This window comes from Zootoca vivipara, chromosome 2 (genome assembly GCF_963506605.1).
Source record: "Zootoca vivipara chromosome 2, rZooViv1.1, whole genome shotgun sequence".
Classification (NCBI taxonomy): Eukaryota; Metazoa; Chordata; class Lepidosauria; order Squamata; family Lacertidae; genus Zootoca; species Zootoca vivipara.
The window spans coordinates 50,309,963-50,324,099 of NC_083277.1; the positions used below are offsets into that span (position 1 = coordinate 50,309,963).

At 43.8% G+C, this 14,137-nt stretch overlaps 1 protein-coding gene across 3 annotated transcripts in view; it reads left to right on the forward strand.

Moving 5' to 3' along the window:
* Window positions 1–608: 608 nt before the first annotated feature.
* Window positions 609–14,137, forward strand: part of SFMBT1 (Scm like with four mbt domains 1) — a 78,125-nt gene continuing 64,596 nt past the window's right edge. The window contains exon 1 of one of the 3 annotated variants that reach the window (XM_060271506.1): window positions 609–932. The gene's annotated coding sequence lies outside the window, so the exon portion shown is untranslated. Of the gene's footprint in view, window positions 933–1,202; window positions 1,385–14,137 lie in introns of those variants that run through there. The other 2 variants (XM_035106166.2, XM_035106167.2) reach the window with 2 other exon arrangements.

Here is a 14,137-nt window from a genome sequence, read left to right on the forward strand (position 1 = left end):
GGGATCCCCAGCAAACGGCAGCGGAGCCGGGATCGAGAGAACCGAACAAAAAAGCAAGGCAGGGGTTACGATCGTGTCAGGAAACCCACGGCGCCGGCCTTTCTGGGCCAAACACACACAAAAAACGGGGAGGGGGGCGGGTGGAAGAAAGGAAGTCGCGAGTTTTCGCAAAAAAAAATAATTAACTTGGTTCTCAAAGGAGAAGGCATGACTCCGCCGGTGTATTTATGGCACTTGAAACCAGCCGGGCGCTGCAGCTTGAGTGCAAGGGAGCAGGCTCAAGTACTTGCTAGCTCGCCAGGCCAGCGCGCTGGATGGAGAGCTAAGCTGACAGCGCCTGCCTGTCTCGCGCAAAGCCCCTCCAGCTGCCTCTCCCGCTTCATTCCAGCACACGGGAGGTTGGGGCTCTTTTTCGCTCGCTCTCCCCCGCCCCCGCCCCCCACTCGGGCTCGAGCCGCCGCGCAGCCTCCCGAATTGCGCGCCCAACAACTTGAGGCAGGTGCGCGCCCCGCGGGAAATCCTCGGGGACGGGGCGGCGCTGCGACGGGCGGAGGCGGGGGCTCGCGCCGCCTCTCCCGGCGCCCCGAAGTGCTGGAGGAGCAAGTTTGGTTCTGAGGCGGCGGCGGCGGTAGCGGCTCGGCTTGGGCAGGGGCCGAAGGGGGGAGGGTCAGACTGAGCCCTTCCGCGGACGCCCGTCCGTCCCCAGCCGCCGGCCGGCGCCAAGGCTCGGCGCGCCCGAGCGCGAGGGGCGCGGGAGTGCGTTGCGAGCGCCCAAAAAGCCTCCGAAGCGAGGGGAGGGGAGCGGGGAGGGAGACGGCGGGCGCATGCGCCTGGGCCGATCGAGCCATATTGGATATGAGGCGGTGAGCGGAGCGCCGGCGAGCCTTGCCCGAGCCCCGGCAGCGGCGCGGGGCTGGAAAAACTCCCCGCAGGTAAGGCGGGCGCGGGATGCGGGGCCTCGCGGGTCGGGGGGCGCCCGCCGCAGCTGCTGGGCGCGTTTTGCTGCGTGCGCGGCCGCCGGAAAGGCTTTTTTCCGGCTCCTGAAGTTTGATGCGGGAGACGGCGAGGGAGGGCGGTATCAGCAGCAGCCAGGCGAGCAGGAGGAGCGCAGCGCTAGGGGAGGGGGAGCGAGCGAGCGGCGAGCGCTCGGATGTGCAGCCGGGAGACGCCGCCGCCTCAGCCGCAGCAGCAGCAGCAGCAGTACGAGCGCCAACTCCGCGCGCGCTTCTCGCGCTCCGCGCAAGTTCCCGCGACGCGGGAGAAAGGCGCTCTGCGCCCGCGCACCTCCGGGCCCGAAAGGGGGCGCCTGCTCGCCTGCCGTTTCCCTTCGCATTTGTTTTCCTGCTGTACTTGTAAAAAGTTCATAGGCGCAGACCACTTGAAGGTGCTCCTTCTCTCTCTTTTTTGGGGGGGTGGGGTGGGAGGGTGGGTGTTTGCCCGAGCCCGTTATTATGTGCCCAAGGAAAGCCAAGCCTCTCCTTCCCTCGCCTTGGTTTCTAGAATCTCTGACTGGGCGACTGAACGTTGTTGATGCACTTTCTTTTTCTAACTTGGATAGGTTAGAAGAAAAGTCATTTCAAGGGAACTTCTGAACTTTTGAGGCCATGTATTTTGTCTTTCCCGAAGTGGCGTTTGGCATGGTGATGGTGATGATAAAAGCATTATTATGATTATTAATCTTCTCTAAAATGGCTTCATTTGGAAAAGATGAGGCCTTCTTAAACAATTGGGCTATGGTTCTCCCCCATCCTCCCCCCTCCTCTTAGCGGGGAAGTCATCTTTCAACCCAAGCGCAGGGGAAGTCCGTCGGGAGCGCACACTTTCTCTGAAGACCGCTATGCGGTTTGCTACCCATCTGCGATGTTGATGGCAGTTGCGTGTTCCTCGCATCAACCTGGCCCCATAAATCGCGACTTTTTGTGGATGGGGGTAGGAAGGTGGGTCGGATCGGCAGCTGGTGTCCGTCGTTGTTTTGATTGCGCGAGATTACAGTGCCACCAAATTGCACTCCGCGGAGCCCCTTTGCCAGTGCTATTGATGCCTCCTCCTGTGGGACTCTACTTTCAGTTGAAAAACAACTCTGCTCCTGTACCCTTCGCTTTCTTAGTTTCCATTCTCTGCTCTTCTGTCCTCCCTCTTCTGCCCTGTAGCTGAGGATGTGCTTGAACCCATAAATCCTAAATTAGAGATACACACTACAGTTGGCTGCAGTGGAAAGGAGAAGAAGGCCTTAACAAATTTGAGTCAAGTTGGGGAAATGCTCTTGCAGTCAAAGAGGGGATTGTGCAGGAAAGACAGTTTGGGAATTGACTCCATTTAGATGCATTTCTGTGCATGAAACTGTAGAATCTTCTTACTTAATGAAAAAGAAAGAGGAGTCCAGAATTTAGACTTTTACAGTTTCTCCCTTTTACAGTTCATCCGCTCTTAAAAAGCAACTCTATTACTCTATTTCTAGGCCAGAGTGGTGTCTATTTAATGGTCTCACGTGGGTTTCGTGGAATGATTATATCTGCTTTGGAAAGAAATTTCCTGCCATCATAAAAAGTGTAAGAGTCTGTAATATTTAGGATTCGTAGCTTTGCCTCTACCTTTATCCACTTGGAAGTAAAGCTCTGATATAAAACTCTTTACTGATAAGACTGTGGTGCTAGGTTGGCTCTCTTTCTTCTGCCTCTTTCTCTGGGCTTACTACTGCTGGGAGGGAGGCAGAGGTAAGGTGCACAACTCTAACATTCATGTAAGAACTGATACGTTCTCGCTGAATTATAATAATAGCTTTTACTCTCATGCATCAGGCTAATCTATTTGTACTGCACATGCTGGTGAGAACAAGGTTAAGCTTTTTTTTTTAATACAGTATATCTTAGTTCAACACAGTACCTCTCATAGATGGAGGCTTTTAAAAATCCCATTTTCCTGTAACAAAAATGCACATTTAATATTTGAGGAACATGCAGTTACAGAATATGGACATCACCCAAGATTGTAGTTGGTTTAGGCTTGGCATCTTAGAGTAATGTCGCATGTTACTGAGAGCACACCAGATGTGTAGTGTGGTGTAGTAGTTAGTGTCTGACTGGACGTGGCAAACCAGGCTCTAATCCCCATTCAGCAGTGAAGCTCACTGGGTGACTTTGGGCCAGCCACTGTCTCTCAGTCTAACCTACCTAACCTATTGTGAGGATAAAATGAGAAGGGGAAGTCATGTACAGCACATGGAGCTCCTTGGAGGAATAGGTGGTATAGAAACGTAACCAGTAAATAAACTTTTGTTTCACTAAACACAGGTGTACACTGGCTCAAAAAGCAGGGCACTCGGTTCCCTGCTATATTCACACACAGTGCAGTAGACACCTGTAGCTTTGTGTTAACATTAATTTGTGATACGCATGAAGAGACCGTAAAACTTCAAACCACATTACAGTACATGGAAATTGTCCAAATGTCTTTAAAGGGAACTTGTCTCTGGATACTGTGTTTAGTCTGGGGCTTAACAAGTAAAGTTAAGATTGGTTCTTGAACTCTTTGGGCAGCAATGAGTCATCCATGAGTAGTTTATATTTTCAGGATTGACTACAGTAGAGGCAGTAACCAGACTAGGATTCCTGCAAAACTGTTGTCTTATGACATACCATGATTTAGCTCTCTTTGTAGGCCTCATTCCTAAATGCATCTATATACCTCATGGGATCATACATAAAAGTCATTTCACATGTGTGCTACAGCTCTTCCTGGATTGTGTCATTTCAGACTGGAAGTGTAGGAATTGCATGATTCCACTTGTGTTTTTTCCCCAAAGCCAAAACAAAACATTTTAATGTTGAGAATGACTTTAAACTTTGCCTTTCCACAGCAAGTACAGGAATGTGTTTTATTTTGGTTGTGGGTATGCCGTGCTCTTCCCTCTCCCATTTAGTGAAAAGGTTTATAGCACAGGAAGGGCTGGATTATATATTATCCCTGCAGTATAGTGTTATTCCTGTATGTTCATATCTCAGTTAGGACCATAGCTGCCAAGTTTTCCCTTTTCTCGCGAGGAAGCCTATTCAGCATAAGGGAAAATCCCTTAAAAAAAGGGATAACTTGGCAGCTATGGTTAGGACCCATGGACAGCAGAGGCATATAAGGCAGTTAAGAAGTGAGATGACAACATTGTTGAAATCTTAACTTGAATGCTAGAAAGCTGTCAGCTCCTTCACCTACAGGAAGGGCTGCACTATCTGTAATCTGCACACATTTGGGTTGTCTCTTAAAGGTAAAGGGACCCCTGACCATTAGGTCCAGTCGTGACCGACTCTGGGGTTGCAGCACTCATCTCGTGTTATTGGCCGAGGGAGCCGGCATACAACTTCCAGGTCATGTGGCCAGCATGACAAAGCCGCTTCTGGCGAACCAGAGCAGCACACGGTAACGCCGTTTACCTTCCCCCTGTAGCAGTACCTATTTATCTACTTGCACTTTTGACATGCTTTTGAAGTGCTAGGTTGGCAGGAGCTGGGACCAAACAACGGGAGCTCACCCCGTCGCGGGGATTTGAACTGCCGACCTTCTGATCAGCAAGCCCTAGGCTCTGTGGTTTAACCCACAGCGCCACCTGAGTTGTCTCTTACTGGGGTGTAAATATGCCTTCACATAGGGAGCAGATTTAACTATTGCATCTATGCCAAGTATGTGTGATTTCTGTGACGAGAGTTTAGAATAAAAATAAGAGTTCAGAGTTCTCCTATTTATGGAATTAATGCACTTTCAGGGTAGCATTCATGCTTTACCTTGAGACTTCTTGTAATTCAGATTGAACGATAGGCATATAATCTTATTTCTCAGTACTTCTGTAACCTGGTTCACAGACATCACATGAATCCACAGTTAAAATAAACTATGGTTTATGGTGAATGAGCAGTAGTTTGTTGGGGGGGGGGAACAAACCATGAGTCTGGGTTTTACAGCAAGCCAAACCATGGCTTGTGTCCTGGCAGGGATGAGGAGGAGTGAAGAGCCTGTGATTTCAGCAATGCTCTTTCACATTATGTGTGAACCAGGCCTTAGAGAACAGCAGAAGGATGCTGTTCAGTGGATATAAAGCAGCTCCTGCTTCAGCTGAAGTGAAACTGAGAGGGCAGCTCATTTCAATTTCAGGCTTTACTGATGGTTTAATTAGTGTACTAAAAGGTGGAAAAGAATTGAATTTATTCTCATTGATTCTGTGTATTTGTGTGTTGGGTGACACTATGCATATGCAACAGAACAACTTCAGGAATAGGAAAGGCTCGGAAGCTGACACTGGATTTCTCTACAGGGCAAACCTTGCTTAAAAACGAGATGAGCTGGGTAAACAAGGGCACCTAACTTAGTAACTGATCCATCACACTTCCTTTCAAATTGCAGTGTGGAATTATCTCCTTTTATTATTAATAACAATCCTTAGCAAACAGTTGTTTGAATAGTTCTACTGCATGTGGAGGATATGCTGAAGAGAGGATGTAGAACATATTTTTACAAGTAAATGAAAATTAATCTATTTTCCATAGGAATGTACCAGTTTTATTCAATATTAAGGGAAAAACAAGTTATTTTTTATCAAAAGGTTAAAACCCCTACCAAGTTTTGAATGTGAAAGCTTTATGGCAGATATAGGCCCAGTTCGCATGGCTTAGTGCAAATGAGCAAACACACATGTCCTCATAGAGGAGATTGCAGCCACTTTGTAGTGCTGCACTGCACTAAGCAATGGTTAAACTTAGTGTGTTGTCTGCTGCGCTCCAGGCAAACCATAGTCAAGGTTTGCAGCTTGTGGTTTGTCTGGGAGGGCCAAATTTCAATTCTGGGTTTGGATGACACACTAGGCAAAAACTGTGGCTCAGTGCAGCTGTGAAACAACCAGGGAGAGAAAGAAAGCAGCCATAATCTCTCCTGGAGACCGCACATTTGCTTATTTGTACTACGTCATGTTTTGGCTTCAGGAATGATGACATGGAAAGAGTTTAGTTTTATTCTGAAATTGAGTTCTCCATTGGTTTAAAAATAAACATGTGCTAAACTGTTGCTATTGTTAATTCCTTGCATTTTCATAGCTTGTTCAGTTTGAAATTGCAGCTCTTTAGACTATCATAATACTTGTCTGCCTCAGAAAAGTAGTGCTGTTGCTGGCTATTATTCAGCAGCTTCATAGCAAATCTGGGAATAAAAATGAAACTCTTTATTGTAATCCTCAACTAAGACTTTTCAAATGAATTGAGCTAAACAGATCTATTTCTTTCAAGTGGCTTGAGAGGTGCACAGTGATGATTATTACAAATATCTACTATGATAATCCACTGTAATGAATAATCTGCATTGCCTTAGAGTAGAACTCTAGCTCATGAAGGACAAAGAAAAATAAAATTCAGGAAACTGTACTTTCATTGTATGTACTTGAATGCTAGGAAGCTCCCTATGCTATGACCTTGCTACAGAATGGACATAAAAGATAGAAATCTTCATGATTATTCCGTCTTCTAGTCAATATAAAAATGCTGTTATTCCAGTCCTTGGGTATTGACAATGCATTTACCTCTACTTCCATGGGAGAAAGTTGAAGCTGCTTCATGTGGTTTTTTCCCCTGTCAGAGGAGAAAGGGGATGTATTGTGATAGCATAAAAGTCTGCAGGGTCCTTGAATAATGTTTACTACAGCATTCACCGACTCCCTGGGGTCTTTCAGGCAATTACACTAGCGCAAAGTCCCTTGTCTGACTGTAACTGTTTCTTTGCCCAGGCTCACTTCGTTTTTTCACTTTGCCTCCAGGGAGTTTTCCCCCCCTTCACAATGGGAACCTCACCTGTACAAGAACAGGTCAAAAGGCATTCAGTGAAGATAGCCGTACATAATCTTATGTATCCTGACTTGTTGAATCGTGTGCAGCTTCATAATTAAAGCAGTTATCATGGGCTTAAGGGTGTCTTTTGCTAACTTGAGAGAGAACTGGCGGTTTTTAGTGGCTCTGCCATTTCTTTCAGAAATATGTTTCTACTTCAGTACTGTATTCTGTACCTAAAGTTTTGACAAAGATCAATGGCTAGAAGATCACACAGTAGCTTCTGTAATATGTGCATTCCACACTTCTGACTCGCAGTATAGGAGCAAGCTGATCTTTCTTTATGGATGATAAATTGTAGGGGGAAGTTTAGTGTTGTCTTCCATGAAATTAAATTATGTGAACAATTAAAGAGAATATTTTGTGCCAGCGCTAAAAGCATAGGAGGTGTTCAGGTATTGTGCAGATGAGAAATGATGGCTCAGGTTGCCCAATAAATGAAAGCAAGTATCTGATAAGAACCAGCATTGTTCATTAGATGGCCTTTTAAACTTGGACCTGGCATTTAGATCTCTGCAAGATGTGCTTGTGTAGTGAATGGGAAGAATAATAAAATCATAGAATTGTAGACTTGGAAGGGGTCCCAAAAGTCATCTTGTCCAACCCCCTGCAATGCAGGAATCTTTTGCCCAAAATGGGGCTCAAACACACAACGGCCCTGAGATTAAGCGTCTTATTCTCTACCGGCGGAGCCATGGGCATGCTAGGTGAGTTTGAACAAGTCACCCATCTTTCAGCCTCAATTTGTTAAGCATAAGAAAGCTCATATATTTTTGTTGTAAGAATGAAAAATATTAGCTGCAACCCTGTACTTCTAGGAGAAAAGTAGTGCTGTAGGACCTTAATTAGATAGGTCTAGGAATGGGATGCAGGGCTTAGTCGGAATTAAACTTGGTTCAAATTAAGAGTGGGTTTGTACTTTATAAGTACATAACTTGTTATTTTTCAAAGTCAGAAGTGACATATAAACCATGCACACACATGGAATGTTAGAGAATATGATTTTAATACGGTACTAGTGTTCCTTTTCCTCTGTTAACTAAACTGTTCAATATAATTGGCAATAGTCAATGCAAGTAATCCCTGCTGGGCGATTGGCACTTCATTCTGATTAGACTGTTAAACTCTAGTTCTGCACCCACTTATTCTTGTGGAAATCTCTCATTTCAGTGGATTTGTAGGCCTACTATTGGGTATCGGATTAAATCTACTACACACTGCCGCTTAACTTCTGTTAGTTTCAATGGAGCTTACAACCCCCCCGTTGAACTGAATGGAGGCTGAACGGCTGCAGTATCTGGTGGACTGATTCCTTGATTGTTAATGGTTGGCACCAGAGTCCTGAATTAATATTGGCAGTTTATTGTGGTGAAATGGATCATTGCTATTCCTTTGCATTCTGGGCCACCCTTGATAAGATCTTGCTGGCTTAGAAGATTAATAGTTTGTCCTTGTTCACTTAATCTGTTTTCATTTATTTGCTGTTTATTCTTTAGGACTCTCCTTTTCCTTTATGGAGCTGAATAAACCATTTTTCATTAGTGAAATCGGTTATAAGGAATTCCCATTATAGCAAATAGCTGAAACTGATAGTATCTCAAAATGATGTGGCTATTAAAAATGCTTTGATATTTTCTTTGTGTTTTGGTGATGAAAGATAGAGGAGATGAATTCTTGATGATCTAATGAAACACTATATGCAGTGCTGGGCAAGCCTTAACGAGTATTTTGGTAAATTTGAAGTGATGCTTCTCAGATCCTTCCAGAATGGATCTTGCAGGATCCAGAAATTTATAGCAAATAAATACAGCTGTTCCTGAATAGTTGAACTTAGTTTTTTGATAAACTTTTGCTTCTTCTCCCTGCATGTATCCCCGAGGCAGATAATGGGGTTGTCTGATCTGGGTATGTCCAGTGAATTGAGCACTCAGGGCCCAAACTACCCTGTTTCTCATATTTTAAGACATACCCATAAAATAAGCCATAGCAGGATTTTTAAGCATTCAAGGAATATAAGCCATACCCCGAAAATAAGACATAGTGATAGGCGCAGCAGCAATGCCGGCCGCGGCAGGACATCCCTTGAAAATAAGCCATAGTGTGTTTTTTTGAGGAAAAAATAAATATAAGACATGTCTTATAATATGAGAAACACGGTACATGTTAACGTCAGCCTAGTTCCCCCCAGATGCTTTGGGCTCAAGTTCCTCTCAGTTCCCTTTTGCGTGCTTCATACTGGGAATGTTCTTTTCTGACAGAAGTCAGCAATTGCAGGTAGTGGTGTGATTTGTATTGGGACCTATAGCCAGTGTTAGAAACTCAGGTATATAAACTAGGTGCCAAGTGACACCTTAAATCTAGATTATGGTCGCCACAACAGAATGTCTGTTTGCCAGAGGGTTGGACTAGATGGCCCTCGGGCTCCCTTCCAACACTATGATTCTCTGATTTCAACTACATTGCCTGACCGTAGCTTGCTCTTAAAACAATTCCCTTGCCCCCGTATGCAAGAAGGAGAAACACACACAGAGGAAATGGAAATGGTATTAACTATAGTCTAAGGCAGTAATTTTTAAACTCTGGTCGCCAATCTGGCCCCCAGAAATCCCTACATAGTCACAATTGGACCTGCGATAGTAGCAAAATGCACCTGGCACCTGGCTAGTTTTGAACACTGGTTATAGCAGCTTTGTGGGGAAACTGATCTTCAGTGGAGAAAAGGGCATGGGAAGGGCCATAGTTTAGTGGTTCATTGCCCATGTGGACAATGCAAATCTGGATTGACCAATGGTCTGATTTGGTATGAGGAAACTTCCTGTGTTTGTTCCTAAAATATTAGCTGCGTTTCCTGTGCTGATGCATATTGCTCCCCTGCCCCCTGTAGCTATTGTTTTTATCAAGAAAGAACATGCCCAGTACTATTTATTTCCTTATATTTATACCTTGGATTTCTTCCATCATAGAACCCAAGGCAGTGAACATGTGGTTTTCCACTGGTCAGTCATCCACGCACTGACCAGACTCACTTACCTTCTGCAAGGCTGTGGTCTCCTGTGGCTCCCTCAGACCATACCCTGGGACCACTAACCCTTACAATGCCTTTCATAAGTGGTGATGCACACACTTTCTTTAGTACAGTATCTCCATTTCATGTTAAGCTGTTGGGACATGTTTTCGTTTTTTTAAAAAAACAACAACACATCCTATCAGGTCTACTTTGTGTTCAAACTTATAAGACGACTGAGTACTTTCAGTGCACTGATCATCTCTACAAGCTCGTTCAAGTGTTGTGCAACTAACAGTATTTTAAATATGGACATCAAAGAGGATATGTTCTTGTTGCCTGATGGGAAATTATGGTTACTGCAAAAAGCAGCAACAAAACTGAATGTTTATGTGTGGAATATCACATTGTGCAAACAACTCCTGAGGAGGTCACTAGCACAACCTGATACACAAACCAGCTGCCGCATTTGGATTTCTACCACAGCAGCAAAATAACGAAGATTAAGAGTCTTGTATTCAAAGTACAGTACTCCAATTTAGCTTGTTTGAGGAGTACAGCCTTGGTAGGCATTTAGAAGAATAGAAATGAACTACACAAACTGTCTACAGATCACTCGGTGTTTAACTGAAGAAGTGGTTCTGCAGTTAATAGTACTTTTAAACTGAAATATTTATTACATATTGTATTTCAATAAATTTGCACGAAAACACTGCGTCATAGTGTAGTATAAAGACATAAAAGCTTAATATAACCCTTAAGTATATATAAATGAGTGGCCATCTAAGTGTTTACTAGGGTTTACTTTGCTGAGCTTCAGCTGTTACTGCATGGCAACATCACATAAATCTCAGTAGGAAAAAAAATCACCGTAGAAGCATTCCCTTTAGAGTTTGGTATATAATAATACATTACCAAGAAGGTTAAATATAATTGCCTAGCAAATAATGGAGCAAGTGATAGTGAATAAATAACTTCTTGCTTTGCATTCACTGTCCAATTGGACATGGGGAGTGGGGTGTCACTAAATGCTGTTACTATATGTTGTACTGATCTCATAATGAGTAATTTGTACTAAAGTGGGGAGAGGGAGCTTGGTTGGGACATGGTAAGCCCACAGGCTTCCTGGTGTAACAGTGAGGTGTTCTGCATGCCTGTCAGCACCCAGAAGGAGAAGTAGGCTTTGTTAATCCCTACTGCGAGCCTTTTGTGTGAGGGTATCTGGTCCATGCACAGATGGAACATGCCCTTGTTTGCAACTAAACAGGGCTTTCTGCAGTTTTGCTACCTTGGAGACAATCTACCCTGTTTCTCATATTTTAAGACATACCCATAAAATAAGCTATAGCAGGATTTTTAAGCATTCAAGGAATATAAGCCATACCCCGAAAATAAGACATAGTGATAGGCGCAGCAGCAATGCCGGCCGTGGCAGGAGGAGGAGGAAAAAAATAAGACATCCCTTGAAAATAAGCCATAGTGTGTTTTTTTGAGGAAAAAATAAATATAAGACGTGTCTTATAATATGAGAAACACGGTAAAACCTTGGACCATGTAGCCCACATGCCTGTTGCATTGCAGAGTTTTTATCTGCATAGATATGAAGGGCAATCACAAAACAGATTAGACGTCTTTGAGGGTCTTTTTTGTGCAGATGTCATGAGACCAAAGAAGCTCTCTAAAGCTGCAAAACTAGGATTCAGAGAATTATGAAACTAGTTCTGGGAACTGAAGGGTACTGGGTTAGGGTGTTGCTGTTTTTATTAGTAGTTCTCATACCACATCAAAAACTTATCTCTTAAAACTCTGAGGGGAGTTTTCAGAGCAGGTTGTGCTATGACATGGCTGAGAGAAGAAAATTCCACTTGGCTAATGGAAGACAGTTATGTTAGCCTAGGACTGCAATTTCACTTGCCTGACAGTAAACACCATGGAACTCAAGGGGTCTCATTTCACTGTATACATGTAAAAAGATGGTGCTGTAAATACACCTCTTGTTTTTCAGAACTTGCAGGTGTAGGGGCTAGGAATTACAGGGCAGTGCAATGTTTCTCTGAGATGGAAAGTTAATGTACAATCTTTTTGGTTTGTCATAAGTATCCATACTTCTCAACAACAATAAATACATTGGGTCATACCTTTAATGTTTGACTTCAATAGTTGGCTATATTATCCTGTTGTCTTATATAGAAAGTAGGCTAAAACTTAATGTAAATTCATAGTTTTATTCTGAGATACGTTAAATTCAAATAAGATTTTAAAGCATTTTTTAAAAAGACACTTATATAAATGGCTTAGGATTTGGGTTATCTTGGAAGAAAAATTGTCTGGGATCTAAAGCAGTGTGTACACATAATGAATTTTCAGCTCCTCCCTTTATGCTGCCCCCCCCTCTATGTGTGTGTAGGGGCTAGAAAAAACCAGCAATTTCCTAATATGTACACATTCTTATCTGGATCCTAGTGTATGCATCTATATCAGCACAAGCAGAGTACACTCTGTGCCTAGACCTTTCAGAAAAGGGAATTTGCCATAAGCTGATGTGTTGCCTGTTTTTCTTCCTCCTCCCCATTTGTGTGCAGATTCCTTCCTCCACATCCTGGTTCACACTAACCACAGCCTGCTCTGTCTGCCATCTGAATTGGGCAAACCAGAACCGGAAGTTCACTTCAAATAATTGTATCAAATGGTAACCGCAGTAGGTATCCACAAGGAGAGGAGGAAGTTTTTCATCACACGGCCAACTTTGCTTTGACTTCATTGATACCTGGACTGGGCCAAAGTGTACCACCTTTTAAGTTAATACTCATAGGTTTTAGAGTGTGAGCAACGCAGGACTTGATGCCACTCATTTGTGACTGTGGGGCTTGGATGTGTCAACCATGGAGTCTAATCCCATTGTGTTTATGTAATTCCCTGAGTAGCATGTCGTTTAGTCATGTCTGACCCTTCGTGACCCCATGGACCAGAGCACGCTGGGCACTCCTGTCTTCCACTGCCTCCCGCAGTTTGGTCAGACTCATGTTGGTAGCTTCGAGAACACTGTCCAACCATCTCATCCTCTGTGGTCCCCTTCTCCTAGTGCCCCCCATCTTTCCCAACATCAGGGTCTTTTCCAGGGAGTCTTCTCTTCTCATGAGGTGGCCAAAGTATTGGAGCCTCAGCTTCAGGATCTGTCCTTCCAGTGAGCACTCGGGGCTGATTTCCTTCAGAATGGATAGGTCTGATCTTCTTGCAGTCCATGGGACTCTCAAGAGTCTCCTCCAGCACCATAATTCAAAAGCATCAATTCTTCGGCGATCAGCCTTCTTTATGGCTCAGCTCTCACTTCCATACATCACTACTGGGAAAACCATAGCTTTAACTATACCGACCTTTGTCGGCATAGCTGAGTAGCATAGCTGCTGATAAAAAAAGGCTGTCAGTATCGTTATTCTGCTGCCCGAAGGGCACTTCGGTGGTAGTCCATGTCTCATGTTCCTCGACTTGATAATGCACTGGGTGGCTGTTTGTGGTAGTGACTAAGGTGTTAAACTGGGACTCCTCAGAATTCAGCACAGATAACCAGTTACTGACACCCACTGTTGAATAATCTGTTAAAAATTAAACAGTGAAAATGGGCAACAGTGCCTGCTGCAGGATGGCAGTGGGGTTGGCAAAGTTGTGTTGTTGCTCACAGGTGCTTTTTATTGCCGCTCAAGCAGAGATGTGGTGTTGTCTGAATTACATTTGAATACACTTATCTAAGCAATTCAGATTAGGTATTGCACCGATTGCTTTTAAACCCTTATATAAACTATATATATTTGATACCCGGATGCTTCTATCAATTGGCTTGCATTGGAGTAAATTTTGTGGCAATTAGGATTTGTTTTGCTTCCTTCTTTGCTTTTGTTTTGCCGCCTATTTTGCTCTTGTTTTCAGTCTTTGTAAACATTTTATCATTTTAGCTCCATAGCTGCCTGAAAGATTCAAATAGAGGAGGACAAGGACATATTTGTGGAATGCAAACTACATTTTTTCATCTTTACAATAGCGTTGGGGTATAGTAGCTTTGGACTAAATAGACACATACATTCTATTCAGTATAACAGTGATGGAGAGTACTAATTTGTGTCTCATGGTTATTTTTGGCAGCAGGTTTAATGTACTTTGAATGAGATGAGCCTTATGTTGATGGTCTAATTGTATAGAAAAGTATGCGTGTAGGATGGAATAGGGAACCTGCTTGTCCCCATCCTAAAATGTGTGTGTAACTTCTCACAGGGCTCGTGGA